Genomic DNA, 17925 nt, shown 5'->3' with positions numbered 1-17925 from the left:
TTTCGATTATTCGCCATATCAATTTTTTCCACATTATTAGTTCAGAATGAGTCAAATTGAAGTCAGACTGGGATATCACACTTTGTTATATAAACATAGACTTTTTGTCTTACCAGTAGGGCGATAAAAAATATTTCATGTGATTTTCGGAATGGGAAAGATCAGTTCGGAGAGAACTTCTTCTGATCAATATAAAAAACCAAAGGAACATTGACGAGATTCATTTTCTAAACGACCGGATTTCGCTGACAAAAAGTGCGCTCATCAATAATACCTATTGATGAAGGATTTGCACTTGTTCCTTCATTACTGTCAGAATTAACATAAAAATATATTTTTATGGCTGCTTTTGGCTGTTAAGAAATATATTTTATTACTAAAGCGGAATTTCAGGCATGAAACTCATATCTCTACTTGTCATCGTTAATACTTCCAGTCCAGGTCCAAAGAAGCGTAATGAAAGCGAAAAGTGATGAGACGGGTGAAGCCACTGGCCAGTTATGGGACTATAAAACGGATAACACGAATTTTACGTCAAGGAGCGCGCCGGGCGATCGCGCGGCCAATCGATTTTCGTGCACGAATCACGCGAATCGCTATTGACGTCCTCCACTCGAACATTTCTTTTCCTACGCACGCGCACGAAACGAGTTCAAAATTTTCCAGAAAACGTTCCAGCTAAATGGATACGCTCGTCTATTTTTTTGCCGCTTTGGATTCGTGCATAATTCGCTTTGTTAACAACCGCGCGCACAGAACGGCGAATAAATTTTAAAAACACTTACTTGACTGTCCCGAAGCGATGTAACTTCCGCGTCTGTATCTAACTAGTGTCACTCTTGTTGATGGCCGTCACAACATTCTTAACTTTTTTCCCGCAGCGCAACATAAATAGGGAAACATAAACGCGAAAACACAGCTAAACAAACGAGATCTAGTTATATTAACTAACTGCTCTTATATGGCTGCGGACACTGGAGTTTATAGAGGACTGTATCATCTCATGAAATGCGGTTGTGATATTAGATGAAACTCTTTAATCGAGTACTTCACTTCAAAACGGCCAATCATAATGTGCTGAATGGAGGATTTGGTTTATGGTTTCGCAGTAGAAAGTGCACGAATTGGGTCAGACGTAGTTTGTTCTCAGAAGAAACAAAGCGGACAGATGGGACTTTACTAAAATGCGACTTCTGATCAGTTTAACTGACATATTGACATGAGAACAATATTGACATAAAACCAATAAATTTCGTTAATAAGATGAAGCAAAAATTTTTGAATGCTCCTTCGAGCATCGAATCTAGCTAAATTGTTCGATCAAGTCGTAATTAAAATAAAACAATGGGGATAAACTAAGAGTAGAATATTAAATTATAATACAGTTGGGGGGAAAAGATTCGGTTGTTAATAGACCCTTAAAAATATTGAGTGTTAATTAATAATAATTAAGATTTATAATTAATTTAATCTTTATATTTAATCTCAAGTATCGCGATTTGCATTAAATAGGTCGTAAAATTCTAAAACTATTAGATCTTTGTCGGTCGATTTATTAGATCGAATCTCGCCTTTGTGAATAGAGAGAACGAAAGAATGAGAGAAGAATAGGAGAGGAAGAACACTTCCGCAAGCCATTAAATACAGACAGACTTTTATTCGATTCCTTACGATGTACTTAGCCTTAGACGGCCCGATATTATTCCTCAGCGTGTACCCGTCAGTTTACGACTATAGTTATTTCGCCCCAGTAAGGAACATAAAAGATGAAACTCGACTAAACAAACGACACGCACCGACAACGTATAAACTTTTCTCTTCATAAGATCGACATCATCATCGATTTATACTAGTGACGGTTCAGAGTTTCAGATAAGTCATATCTTGCGCGAGAAGTTGGGTTTTTAAATAAAAATAGGCAATAAAAATAAAAAATGAAAAAGCGTAATATCGTGGTGTACATGAATATTTAGGAACTTTCGCTGGTGCATTATCCTTTTTTCTCTTTCGAGAGGTCATGGCGGAATTACGACGGATTAAGTTAATGGATCTCTATAGTATCTCAATTAATCCAGCTACGTGTCAACCGAAAAGCGCTATTTAAACGAGAAAAGAATGCCATAAATTACGTTTAAAAGGCCATAGACAAAAACGCGAACGTTGTTCGCGACGTTTATGACGCAGGGGATTTCTCTCTCCGTATCAATGATCGTTCTTCAAAATTTACGAGCCTACGTGACAATTAATCGCCGGTAGTCGTCTGTCATTCCGTTTATCGTCCCTCGTGCACACAAACGTAACTTTTGCTCAAATATCCGCATTCCTAGCACACAGCAGCCGACATGATATGGACAGATACGTCGCGTTAACGGTTGATTTTCTCGCCGTTTAATAAAAGATATTTTATATTAAACAAAATTGCATCGCCAAAATGATGTACAGACGTCGTAAAATATAAAGCACTGTATTATATTCCAAAATTGTATTCTAAAAGATTCAAAAGTAAACAGCTAATGCTTAACTGCAGTTGGCTAATGCGTGGGAGTTTAAAGTAGGCTTAAAATTTACGGTGCAAGTGTTTTTCTCGAATAAATTTTTATTAAATTCGTTTAAAAGTTAAGTGCGCGAAATAGCTGCGGGGCTCAATTTCCTGCGCATCGACGCTCCTGACGTTTACTGATCATCATAATTTGTTATTCATAACGTATCCCTTGAATCACCCTCGGGTGTACGATGAAACATCTTATTTCCGATATCGGAACATTCTCTTATCGGCAGTCCGTTATCGATACTGTCTCTGGTAACGACGAGTTATCGTTCTTGTTGTTGTCTTCCGAGCGCCATTGTCTGAGCATTGCAAAATATTTTATTTCCCATGACAGCTGTTCCAACGCTTCGATTGCCTAAACAACTTTTGAACTCACGTTTATGCACGAACATTCTCTTCAATTGTCATTTGCACGCGTTGATTTTCCAATCCAATATAACGACGACGACGACGACGACGACGACGACGACGACGAAGTGAGTGTTTCATAGCTGGTTCTGCTCGAGTGACTTCATTCTCAAACGGTAGGATTAAACGGAAACGAGCAACTTTGTGCCCACTATCGCTTTTGGATGCTTTGACTTGCTGCTAGCACACAGATTCGCAATGAGACAACTTTCGTTAATTAAGATTAAACACGCCATTTCAATTTATGTTCTGCAGAGCATATCAGATTCTATTTGTGAGTTTTGAATCAAGTTTACATTGTAAATATGTGAATTGTGTATCATTAAATTGACAATGAAAATACGTCACTTTTTCCCGCAAGTGCTGAGACTTCAATAATAAATTTATAAATGTTTTAATTTGAAATTCCAATAAAATATTATTCTCTTCAAGTTTCAACAACTTTTTAATTTTGATTCTGATTTAATTAGCGTATCATTTACATACGCGATTAAATTGTCAAAAATTGCTGTGTTAATTTTATTTTATAATTTAATTTATCGATCAGTTGCTATATTCATACTTAGAATAAAATATATGTGGATTGATTTTAAGTTACGCCTTCATTTCGGTTAGAATCTTGTGTGCGTGCTGTTTTTATATTCAAACTTTCATAGTGTTCATAGTATTTCTAAAAATACTCGCAGACCTTGATATAAAATTGATATTTTCACGAAACCTTTATTTTGTCTTTTTTATTATTTACGATTCATGGCATATTGGACTTTTTATATCTCGCTTACTATGAAAGCAGTCACTTTGCATGTAAGACTTTTTAAATGTTCGCCATAAAAGTTCCTTCTTATATTTGGTGCAATATTAGCATCGAACTTCGATATCGATATCGATTCGGATATAAGTTAAGTACATAAAATTTTGGTATAGAAATCTTGGCTTGCCATTTTCTTTTTAAACACTGTATTAATGCATATATATATATACATACAATAAAAATAACTAACACTATCGAAATAAATTTATGTAGGTTTATTATATCTGCTTAAATATCTATCTGAATGCTGACGGGCGGATGTATTGTATGAGAGTAGTGCATATCTCTATATCTCATAGTAACAATACTCGCAAAAGAAACATGACACCTCATAGAAATTGTTGAAGCTGCTTCATACAAGATGAACATTAATCTTAACGCACGTCGCATCCAGCTGTAATGCCGCTCTTATTGTGTCTGGAAAGGTAGAAATGCGAATATAACGAATCACATCTCGTACGCGTACGTAGAAGTATAGATGATAGGAATGACAAGTATTCGTTTCATCTTCTTTCTCCATTTTCACAAGTAATCATCCGTGAGAGACAGCAATCCGTGATAAAGCATATTGCTATCACGTCCTTTGCACTTGTCAGGACTACTTTCTAAAAAAAGATGCGCAATCGGCAATAACGATAAGAACGATATTGAACATATTGTTGGAAAAGTAGCTTTTTATTTGAACATGCTGAGAGATTTGTAAGACACGTTATATATCGTTGTTTAACAAATAATTCCGTTTCCGCTTGGACTGCGATGAACGTTAAAATAAACATTGAAATTTTTATCAAACTTGTGTTTTTCTCTCGCAAACTAAACTCTCGCGAATTCTTGCAAAAGTTTTGAAAATTTACACGGCACTACCGCCGAGGAAATTAGTTAGAAGCATTATTGTCCATCTTTGATAATTTGATACATTGATTAGCTCCATCTTACAGAAATTTTAAATATAATTATGTCGCGCATCAATCTGTTAATGTATTTTCGCTTAGGCGCGTATCGTATAGATGAATTGACCTCTAATCAATATCGATGTGTTTCGGGAGTAATATGGTGCATTTCGATATAATCGATTATGAGTTCCAGTAGGATACACGTCCGCCAGCTGTGGATTGCATAATTTAACTCTATCATAGTATTCTATGAACGCAATCACTGATGATATTGAGGTCGAAGGAGATATATATATATTTCTGCAAATAAACCAATTACTGTTTGTAAGATACCTATGTATAAAAAAAAGAATGTAAAATTTATCGGCAGTCTTGGAAAATGTTCTTTCGAGGCAGTTTTCACGCGAGTGTCGCTCGGCGCACATTACATGTCTCTCTCTCTCTCTCTTTCTCGATACTTGTCGGTCGATCAGATCTTTTCGGTGACGTTAACGTGAGCTAATGTATCTCTTAATACTCGATTTACTTTAAAAACTCTCACAGAAATAAGCACAAAATTTCATATGCTTTCGCGGCTGTGTAATTTAATGTAGAAATGTGGCGATACGGCGCCGGATTACTCTTTTAAATTTAATGATTTATTTAAACTTAATTTGCATAAATACAATTAGTCAAATTTGCAAATAAATGAATTAAAGGTAAACGCTGGAGTTTCTTCAGCACTGCAACTGTCGTTTAGTCTATTAGGTTTTCAGTGTAATTCTCGTATGACCCAATTAGAACTCATTGAAAGGCACAGTAGTTAGAAAGCACGTACTTTAGGATTATACTGAAACGTATTTCGTATATGTTCTTATAGACAATACTCCCGTCCTCGGTTCGTCGGTTGGTCGCTTTGAAAAGAGCAGGGACGGTGCTCGTGCCAATTTCCGCGCACAGATGCGTGTAATACGATTTCGTTCATGCTGTAAATAATCTTATCGGTGGCCGAGCAGGTGCAAGCAAGTGCCAGCCGAATCGCATCTCTCTTGTCTAATTCCCGGGGAAATCCATTTACCACGTACGAGTTGCGAAATTATCGCGGACGTGACTGCGGAAAAATTACAAATTGTTTATCATCTGCGCATTCCGGCGGAGTTCCCACAGCGAGTGCGATGTCAATTTTGCATTAGCCGATGCCGTAGATTATGTATCGCATTATGTATGTGATTTCCTGCAGCGGCATCACGCCGTGTTTTGTGTAATTTCTCACTTGCCTATGACGGTTCTTGCACTTCATGTCATTCCACGTCACATATCACTTCATGCCATTTCCCTCTCTCACGATAAACGGCAGTACGCACCATATATCTTCACTTCAAATCACTCCGATGACTTTATAGATTTTTGCATCGCTCTCCAAAAATTCATGTCAGTTTTTTGTCATTTTTATATCGCTATCTATATCGTTTTTATTGCACGCGCATATACGAAGCACGAACGAACATTGCTTTTATGCGTGCAGTAAATCGTGCAGTAAATTTATTTTTGTATATTTGAAAATTTTATGTTATTTATATAATTTGTATTTACAACAAGATATAACTTGTTTGTTTAAAAACTTTAAGATGCATGCTTTTGAATGCAGTCTTGTGCACGTTGGGGCAAAATTTGTAAACGTTAGCTTTGTTTAGAGAAAGCGGCTTACATTACGGAGAGGAAATGCGGTAATGGTGCATTACGGTTAATTACGACTAAATCCGCAGAATATACCAACAGAATCTTAAGCAACTCAATTTTGCTGATTCTCCCATCTTACCATAAAATCTACTAATTTCATAACCAAACTTGTTACTCATTAAGAATCGTCACATCAGCGATTCCGCTACAATGGCTGCTGCAATGAAGTGGCCAGTTTGAATCTTTCTTGTCCCGAGTGTCTTTTGTTAAGAGACTATTACAAAAACTAGATACGCTTAATCTTCCAGAATTGTGGTTGACGCAAGTAATGTTCATAATTGCACAACTATATAGATGTGGGTTAATACCAACTTTTGGTAACATGAGAATATCATCATCGCCGCAATGTGCAATAGTCGGTTTGAAAATTCGTCAATTTTAAGCACCTAAACGTTTCGACGCGGCAGAGCAGTACGGCCGAAAACCGCTGAGTGCGCGCCATTAATACGGCAATATACGTATTAATAGTGCGCACTCAGCCAGTCGGCTGCGCTGTTCTGCCGCGTGGAGATGTTCAGATGGTTGAAATTGGCCGAATTTCAAATCGTAGTAACTCGGTCAAACATCATTGTAGACAAAAAATTAAGAAAGCGTTTTGAAGCTTGAAACTTGTACTTTCACGTGCTCTCAACCGTTTTTGAAACTTTTTTATCTTCCGAGTCTGAAGAAAGAACACATTGTGTTGTTGTCCAATAAAAAACTTTTTCTTGCAAAATTTATGACATGTGTCAAAGACTAAAACATTTTTCCTACAAAATGCATTTTTCTAAATTTTGATACGATATTTTTTGTCTGAGTTACGCGAATTTAAATCGACAGTAGTATTAGTGTAAAAACTACAGGTTCATAGCTTCGTCGGCCAAAGTCATGTAACTCTGCCAAAAAAAAAAAAAAAAATAAAAATAAAAAAAAAAAATCGTAGCAGTAAAAAAACGCATTTTATAGGTGAAATGTTGTAGCTTTTGACATTTGTTATAAAGTTTACGAGAAAAAATTTTTTATTGAGCTGTAGAGTGTTGAACGTACGTAATTTTAAGAACAAAATAATATGTTCTTTTATTGGGCTTAGAAGTGTAAAGATAAAAAAATTTAAAAAAAATGGTTTAAAGCACGTAAAAGTATAAACTTCAAGCTTTAAAATATACTTTCAAACTTTTTGTTTGCAATCATTTTTTACTGAATTTCAACGGTTTGAAAGTTGTTCAATTTTGTGAAAAATGTTCTCTATTATTTGTAGAGTAGAGCTTCAGTAGCTCTCAAAAAATTTAATAGTTCGACAATATAGTCAAAGAAAAATAGGTAAAATGTATTGAAGTTATGTCGCAAAAAGCAACACAAATGTATCCGACAAAGCGTGTTGATACGCTGACGACATTAATGGCCAAAGTTTAACCCCTTAGTCGCACAAGTATCCCGCCGCTATAGCCATTATGCGGTGTTAGATTGACGCCGGTCATCAGCGGGTGACATTAAACTACATATAAAGTGGATGACACAACGCTTCTGAATAGAAATTCTACGCGGAGCACAAAAGACATTTGCACTTCAAAAGAAATTTCTATAACGTTCGACCATACATCAAGATTACGACCGATAACGAAAGTACCGACCACTTAGGAACGAGGGTCCTTGGTTATCGAGTTACTCTTGGCTTAATGCTTGTTTCGTAGGAATATGCTTACAATTTACGCTATAACCGCAACTTCACTTAATATAATACAGTCTATAACTTCGATCGATTCTACCCAAAGTTTTATATTTTTAAACGACATGTTTCATCACAATAAAGATTCCAGATCCGAAAATTTATAAGATTTTTTTTTAATCTAGTAAAACAAAGTTACAGACCATAAAAAAATAATAAAATTATGTATTTTATATTTTTCCAATATCTTCTGCAGTTTTAGAGATATTAGCAGAAATATAAAAGTCGGATTTTTTTTATTCCTAAAACTGCTAAAAAGAGAATAAAAAACATAGTTACATTATTGCGTTTATATGTATTGTATTTTCACAAAGCTTCAGATTTTTTTTTAATTTTTAGATTGCCAAATTTTTCTTGTTAGTACGTTTCGGTAACAATTGAATGTACCTATGTACCTTTTCATGTTCACGTACCGCGAATGCTTTTATAGTGATAAAGTAATTATTTCTGTACCACTGCGGGACATCAAAAAACAATAAAATATGGCATATACGATTCATATGACATAAAATAGGAAACGATAATTCAACGAGGAAATAGTGTTGTCCGCAGCAAAAAAGCAATTCGCCAAAGTGACATTTTCGGGAAAATGAACAGTAGAACTCGTCAGATTAAATCTGGCCACGCTGGTACAAGCACTGTAATGAAAATCTCTGTAACCAACGTCTGGCTATAATTAAGTGCCAGGTCACGAGCGACGCCTCGACAGCCAATCTTATGCTCCGTTGGAAAATCGTTATTCATTAAAAATCACGTGCAATTAGCCAGGGACAAGACTGACTTTATTTAAAAACTATAAATAGTACGCGCTATATATAATCTGTGTTTCTTAATATCTAAAGAGATTCTCATTTTTTACGAGCGCAATATATACTATGAAAGATCATACTGTTTACGACTGCAGCCTCTGGCGAGCTACGGAACGTTATTAAATTTTAGTGGACTAAGAAAGGAAGCATAATATTTACACTACAATGTTAATATATATAGCAAAAATGTATTTCTATATATATATATATTTTCATAGTTTATTTGTTGCTATAAATTGCGATAGATAACAGATGCAAAGCAGAAGCAAAAAGAATTTACAGAATTGCACAGTCATTACTTAGCATTTAATGTCTTCGTGATAATTTTGAATAATTTAACTTAATTTAGTTTCCAGCTTTCTAATGGAAAAATAAGTCTGCAAGCTCTCTATGGACCAGCTTATGTAAGCCATGGCCTCTTTACTGCGGATTTTAGTTTTTTCTTTCACTTCTGCTGCATTAAATCGTATAATCTTCTTTCACAAGAACCGCAATGCGCTTTATTAATATATCGAATACATTTTGCAATAGATACAAATGAACTGTAAATTCATATAATTAAGTTAAGCGTACTAACTGTTATTTCTTTAAGATACAATTAACAAATGAGAGTCGGAATGTAGAAAAGCGATATATCGGTGCAGCAGAAAAAATCGAAGAAAATTCAATATCTAGTCGCAATATTTTTTTGACAGTTTTATTACCAATTAATTTTTTACAATACGCTCGCAAATTCTTAACAATCATCCAATTGCCGAACTATTGCGAATACTAGATCCATTTTATTTTTGGTACGTTTTATGGTACAATAAAACACTTTTATTTGGCAATAAAAGGATATCATAACTCAATACTACAACCGTGATTATAATTTGTGCGTTACCTTCGTTCAGATTGCTATGCCAACAATCAAGTTTTCTCGATATCCAAGAAGCACCATATATACGCATATTACCATGATGGCGGTATTCGAGGCACGATTCTACAAAGTCGTATCTCGTATTGCTGGCGGCACGTTAATAAAAACCGTATTGAGAAAAATCCAAAGACCTCTCGCGCACTCAAATAGACGCGCAAATGTGTATGCGCGCATGAATATATTTCGCATTTACGACACGTAGAATGTTTGAACGAAGGATTTCACTAATGTTTCGACAAATTTATATTTCACCATTGTTTAGACAAATATTTGTTTTATAATTGTTCAGGATCGTGGTATCAATTGCGGCCTTCCCTTGCAAAAGGAGAGGAAAGATCCGCTTGCAAACTCTTGCCTTGAGCTTTCACGAAAGATTAATCTCGTAGCAGGCCTTATATCCCTCTCACATTTCTCCGGCGAGATCAATTTAGCGCTCTTCTCCCGCAATCAAACAATATACGCGAACATATCGCTTCTCGCTCGGAAAATGATCGAATTCTGGCTATCGAGTAAAATCGTTCCTCTTCTCGCGAGTTTGTATTAACCGTTCAATGCAAACTTTTCATGTATTTCCCGAAGAGCGTGGTATTTTACGGCCTCGGAATATTCCGCAACGCAACGTAACCTAACATCTTTCTCTTCTCGCGAGTCTGTGAATATAAAAAATTTAACGGTTGCGCGCACATTATGTTGAGCACTTACGACCAAGTGCTACGACGATAGTCGGACGTGCCTAGTATCGAGTTACGTAAACTGTCGCAAGATTTTCTATTTACCTTCACAATCGTATAAATCACACGCACAAAAATAAATAATGAATATCTTTGCATACGCGATAGCGGCGTATATTTCGTTTTGTAAAATATGATATATAAAATTTTCACACAGAGCACAATTTATCTTTGGTCTACTAACTTGGAGAATCCTTTATATACCAAAAAATAATAAATATCGAAAAAATTCGCGAGGTTTTTACATAATTCGCAAATACATTACCTTGATGTTTTTCTTTATTTTCTTTCATCGATCAATTTTATCATCTTACTTTGGATGGCAGATGTAAATGCAGTGCTCAACGTTACGTATAGCTATCGTAGATTGCACGTAAACAGTAAACACCGAGAACGAAAACATTACTGTTCACGAGTTGACATATGATTGCAAAACAAGTTTTCGTTTGCTATGCTTTTATCAGACAGTACTGTTCTAGATATAATAATATATTTTTCAAAAATACAATTAATATTATTGGGACAGCATTATGAATTCACCGCCTCAACCTTGCGCTCATGCAAAATTAAAAAAGTTTTTGAATTTTCAAGTTTCTTTCGTGGTATTATTAGCGTATAATAATTAGCAATTATAATACAACCGCACAGATGTTCTTAAAACGATTATATTTTATTTTATCTAAAAAAATTTCACTTCTAGAATGTTATGGTTTATCACAAAATCAACAAAAATAGAAAATAAAACTTCTTTGATACAAAATTGCATATCCTTTATTTTTATTGAAAACGCAAGAAAAACAACTAACCACAGTGAATTTTTATATTTACGTTTCAATTTGTTTAAAATAAATTTAAAAATTATTCTCATATCGTGGTGCCAAAAAAATAACTTCTTTATTTTCAAGAAACATATTGTCGCAGTTTTGATAGAAAAATGCATGGTCAATGAAAGGCATTTTATTTTATCTTCAATATGTTGTAACATTTTCTTTTGTTTTATAGATAGTACGCGAATAACTTAATTCCATATGGCTCGTATATTCGCAAGAAATATAAAACGAATAATTATTCAACTAACTTTTGATATGTCGATAACTCGTGGGGAATATATCGCAGGGTTGCGTAACGAAGTCGACGCCGGAAACTTTAGAGGCAATTACAACATTTTCGAAGGATGATGATCGTTCGTTGGAAATAGTAGAGAAATACCGACCGTTCAAAATCCAATAACGCTCCCTCATTGTTGATGGATTACTGTGAATCATGAATGATTAAAATTGCTGATCAAGCAGCAGAAACGATGGGAACTTCTGGTTAAAGTTGTGGGTTATAATTTGTTTTGCGTCTTCGTAACTGTGATTTAATTGATGAGGTATATTGTCCTGCCTGAACGATTAAAAATAATGAGTTATAAATATGAAAACCATATAAATTACTCTTTTGATAATTTCGCAATATGTAATTTATGATCTCGTTAAAAGTTCAGCTGTTTATTCTGCAAAGCTATGATTTCATAAAGAATTATATTAAAAATTTTATTATAGGATTAAACAAGGCATTATATAAAATTAAACAAAGGATATTGCAACAATAATTCGTTATGAAATTGAATCGAGCAAGCGGCGCTTAAAATAAATATTTGTAAATTGAGATAGATCAATATTCTTGCAGTGAGTAACAGCACTAGTGATTGATTCTGTACAAACATGACCTCAAAATTCATCGATTTTGTGATGAGAACAAGGTCAACGTGGTAACATGCAAAATGTATCTGTTTTTTAAATTTATTTTTTATGAAATCAATATTGTTGCCCGAGAAAAAACACATATAATTGACATTCGTAATACTTAGCGATAAAATCTAGCAAGTTTCATATTTTTTTACTTATAAGTAAAATTTATGTATTTGATTTGTTATTTGGTAAAAATATTATAAAATATTATTATTTAATTCGTGGTATTTTTTAAATAAAATTACATTTTTTATTAGTGAAATAAAAAGAGCTTATTGTCGATTATGATACAGTGATCTTTATTCTCACTTAATTTTGACAGCAATAAATCTACGACTTTTCATAAGTTCACGTTCTTTTATCATCGAAAATTCTTGAAAATTCTAGAGAGAAACTTGGCGGAAAAGTAGCCGCGCATCATATCGAGAAGGAATGGAGTTTGTTAAAATTCATAAAGTTCCTCTGTTTCAACGCATACGAAAACACCTATTTCTCTCCAGTTGTTTCATCTCCTAACTTTCTGATTAATCTTATTAAAACATGAGATAGAAATAATAGAAAATCGCACAGACTTCACACGCAAAAATCCGAATGAATACACCGGATAACTTCAGCACGTGTATATTTTTTTAATACCGTGTTATAACGATGAATTTATGGGCACGGCAAAATCGATATTTCCGATAACTGCTTTTATTATGGCAATATATGTCGTGAATAATCTAACGCGTTCCATTGCGTTTGCTCAATCGTATTGCGTAGAGAATTACGTCGAAATTATATTATCAAAATGCAAGTGGCTCACATTGTATCGAATCACGTTTTACCAAATTTTTCCGTGACGCAAAACTGCATTTTGCAGCTTTTTTGCGCGCGCACGCGAAAACAGTGATAATGAATTTAAGTGCTTAGTGATTCTTGTACAAATTTTACTTTAATATTCTGTAAAGCAAATTGTGAGATATAAAATTTTATTTCTGTTACAACAGACAGCAAATTTGTGTGTACAATAAATAATATAATAACTGCATTTAAAACTAATTACAACAGCTGCGTGTAAAACTTCCATAATTGATTGTTTAAATTACTTTTTAATTTACTAGTAATAAAAGTAAAAATTCTAGTAAAAGTAAATAAGTAAAAAGCAAACTGTGTTTCTCGCATTTATACGGATCTGTATTTTTTTAAATCCTATCTTTGATAGCTGACATATCAAAGCGCTGTACACGGTTTGATTTTCTCATCAAGTATGAGCTTCGGTTACCAGAAAAAAGTGTAATTTTCTCTTAGTTACAGGAAAATTGTAAATTCCCTTTACTCGATACGAACATGCACTTTTTACCATACATGACAAAAGCATTCACATCCTTTGAAACAAAATATACAAGGATACATGCGTACAAAGGAAAAAAAGAGTATAATTAAGAAGTTATGGTGGTTGATTACTTATTTAATTCTCACGTTAGTTTTTTCACAACGTGAAAAACAAACACGATGCACGCGATGCGCGCGAGTATGTGGCATTAAAATTTCAAAATGCTTTTATCACATTGTAGCTGCACTCGAGGTAAAAATGTAGAACGAATAGTGAATATTATTCACTAAAATGTACAGCTCGAGATAAGGAGCGTGCGAATATGATAACAGCATATGTAATTACATACACGGGCGAATACCGTGCAACTCGTTATGCCAACTTTATTGCGGACCTTTTCTACTTGCATCTGCGTATCCTAGCGCTTAGTATCTTACATGCATAGATGCTAATGAAAGATAATTTGAACTACATATACATGTAACGTAAATGTATAGTTTACTAAAGACATGAATTCAACATTCAGAAACAATAACACAAGCTTGTACAAACACACGTATGTCTAATTTCGTTGTATTTCCGAATTAAAGCAAATGCTGTGTTTCAGAGAAATAGTTCTAGAAGTTCTAAACTTATTCCGTTCGAATATTCATAAACGCTGGTTTCTCTGGACTTGAATCTGTTGAATTTTTGCTTGTGGGATCATTTGAGATCCATTGTCTACAGAGCACGCGTTGAGAATAGTGAAATACTCCGCTGATGAATTGAACAAGATTTCGAGCGGAAATTCAAGTAAAACATACGTCGAAAAGAGAAAAAAATTAATGACAAGACAAGCTTGTCACGGGAATAAATAAGAGTAGCAAAATTAGATGTGCGAACAGTTAATTAAATCAACATTAGTAATTAAATTATTTTAATAAATAGGTATTAGTGGAAATAGAGCTTTTTTATAAACAATGTTAGATATTCGACACATTCGACATAGTCACTCTTAATGATTATATTAGCTGGCGAACCTTCTCTTTATTCATGAGTCCAGTTTGATTAATGGTCTGATTATACTTAACAAATAGCAAACAAAAGTAAAGCGTAGAAAATGTGCTGTAATGTATGTGCAAACGACTACTGTGATTATCGTTTCGCGGAGTCATGAGGTATTTGTCTTCAGACAGAATGGAGTGTTGTTCTACTGTTTTTAATCAACAACGAAGGAAAAAAACTGACGCAAGTGTAACGACAGGTTTGCGACTTTGCGCAAACAAGAAAACGACGTGTCGGTGATTAAAAACAGGAGCGTTGCTGTATTATTTCGCTAAGCTTGCTCGGAAAAGATCGATAAATATGAAGAAAGCAATGCTAAGAGAGAGAGAGAAGCTTTAATAACAATGTGAAATATTTTTCATGCAAGAAAAAATTGTAGGTAATTAATTAAATGAATATTCACAAGGACAAAAACAATGTAAGAATATGGTCGCTAACAGTTAAACTTTATTAATTGCGTCTGCTCCGCAAGCACGCTCGAGAACTAAATTTAACAATCTTCGAAGTAACAGCGCATCCTTCGGCGTATTCCTTATTATTTCGAGCGTATCATCTCGCGGTCCTTCGTCGAATGCCGCGCGTCATTAACATTCTTTTAATTTTCCGCGCGCCTTTACGTGCCATTTCATAACGTAGCGCTACGCCGCGATGCGAACTCGTACGTGCAAAAATTCGCAACCCTAGTCGTCCCACGGGGAACGTGGGAACTAGGGTCCTTTTTTTCTCTTCTATTTTCCTCTCGCCCGCGTCGTTGCAGACGCGACAAAAGCGAGTCGCAACGAATCAAACGTAAATCCGCGGCAAAAATTACGAAAACAAATCGCGCGCCATATTTCCATACAGATTGAACGCGGCGTTTCTCAGCTCGACCGCTTGTTTCCCGATGCGCGCACGTGAAGCGAGATTCGTCAGGATGCGGATCGAAGAATTATGCGATACGACGTTCGGCGTGTACGGCAATCTCGCGAAACCGCAAACGCCGACCGGTCCAGCGCCGGAAATTGTACACAATATCGTGTCGCAATGAAAGAGCCAATGGGGGCGGCACTCGTTTACTCATAGTCGCAAGCTCGTGCAGTTGTAATTAAACGGCGCAGAAACCGACGAACTCGAACCGGTTGTCTTGGAAACGGCTTGCGCCCTGTCTTTATCACTGTGGATCGTCGGAATGACGGGGAAACTTGGATAATTTTGGGATTGATGTAGATCAGCTGAATTGGGACGGTAAGACATTAAGGTCGGACAGGTATATCGACCATCTGCCTCAGCGGACGTATAAAGGCGGATTACGGAGAGACGTTGTGCATTTTCTGGCTAGCGTAGATAAAAGCATGTGCGCGCTTCTTCTTCGCATTCGACTTATCAAGGCTCTTTTATCCCAATGACAAATATTGGATACCCGAGAGATAGCGATACAATAGAAGAGAATCGCGTGTATTAAATATAAGAATTTGCAATATTAGTATTGCATACATCGAGTTAATATATGGTTTTCTAAATTTTTCTAAAATGCGAAATTTTACTATTCAAATTTGTCCTTTTTATTTTAATTCTCACAAATATGCATTTATTAGAACAAAGACAGGTTTTTTATAGTAGTAATTTTTACGGTTTGTAAAATTTTAAATCTTTAAGGAATAGTACATATTTTTATATTTTATATCGCTCTATGAAATTGATATCAGTTAAATTTGACGTACTTAAAAATGAAAATTTATCAATTCTCGATGCGGGGAAATGTTTAATTATTTGTTTCGGTCAATGTTTTGCAAAACTGTATATTTTCTTTTCATCTAAGAATCTTATAGTGCTACTCGACGAAAATAACCCAAACCCAGGTATTACCGCACTAGCGGCTACAATTATCAGCCGGAACATGCCGCTAACGAGGAAAGCCTTTCAAAGGCAACATGGAGTTTCGATTAAACTTTGTAGGCGCTCCCGCAAAAGAGAGACACGTATTTTTCTCAGTACACTAAGGAACTTATTTGCTACTTCATTTCAATGAAACAATCGCTCGAGAAGTTTTTCCCTCTGACTTTTCAGCCGCAAGAAATTTCTGACAATACGCTTGCATTACGATATTATAGATACTCGAGCTTTTTATCGTGAATAATGAGATTATTAACGTGCAGGAATATCGATATATATAGGTAGAGAATTTTTCATAATATCAACTGTGTCTTGAAGGTAATTTTTTTTATACGCCCGGCAATCGATAATCCAATCTTTTGCAAGAGAATTATCTTCTGTTTTTTTATATAAATACTGTTTTGCTAAACAGGATTGAAAACAAATATTACACAAGCTTTCTAAGATACTGTGTGTCTTATTGTGCCATTTGGTGCGCGAATAAATGGGATTGCTCCTTTAGCGGTGCGGGAACGTGCGACATAAAGCCGGTCGTAGTTGCAGTTTACGTGACACGCTTAACTACAAGCTCTTGCAGAAACGTATCATTTCATATACTCCTGCAATGTCATACACTTGTATATCATATTTGCGATATTCTTCAAGAAAATAACATTGTTTTGAAGACATTTATCTTCTCAATTCTGACTAAAGTACCAAATATAACATGGATGTTCCAGTAATCGGAACTTTTCAGAATTAATCATTATTGTGGATATATAGTTTGTTTTTCTGCCACAATAATATTTTTCTCATCGATTTGTATACTTAATAAAGATTAAAGTCTACTGAACAAATATTGAACACGGTAAGTTCCGATTAAAATTACGATTAAATATTTGCAAACGATATCGGGTATGCATATGTACCAGTGTTTAAATATATTGTAGAATGCACACAAAAGAGGAAATAATAATTATTCTGTTAAATCGATGAACACCGAAGGTAAGAATTGCGAAACTGGTATCACTCGAAGCATAAGCTCTTCTAGATCCGCCGAGTCCATCCCGGCATGAGTGGCGTTACTTTATCGCATTGGAAAGCATTGGCAATATTAAACTTTGACGTTTGATAATATTGTTCTTCGCAACGTCTTTCTAAAAATAAATGCCGAGCGGCTAGCAATTAATCTCCTCTAATTCTCGAAGCGTTGATACTTTTCGTCTTGCCATTTTATTTTACGTGGCTCACCGGCAGATTTAAATCTTCTTTTGTTCGTAAATATTTGTACTGTAGCCCTAAGCTTAAGAGTTTAGACCCTAAGCCAAGACATGGATGCGTATTTTCTTGTAAATCCAATAATCTGGATCTGCGGTGAGTTGAGATTCGTGATGTACACTGTTTGTTTAAGGCGTATTCCAACGTGAGGTAATTCCCGC

The 17925-nt window shown here is 35.1% G+C and overlaps 1 protein-coding gene across 3 annotated transcripts in view; it reads left to right on the top strand.

The window, feature by feature from the left end:
* The window catches only part of LOC105675425 (metabotropic glutamate receptor 2), a 127196-nt gene that overhangs the window by 31521 nt on the left and 77750 nt on the right, over window positions 1-17925 (top strand). The window lies entirely within an intron of this gene.

The sequence above is a fragment of the Linepithema humile genome, chromosome 5 (assembly GCF_040581485.1).
Source record: "Linepithema humile isolate Giens D197 chromosome 5, Lhum_UNIL_v1.0, whole genome shotgun sequence".
Taxonomy (NCBI): Eukaryota; Metazoa; Arthropoda; class Insecta; order Hymenoptera; family Formicidae; genus Linepithema; species Linepithema humile.
Note: the sequence above shows the minus strand (reverse complement) of the source record. Positions and strands in the feature narration are given on the sequence as shown.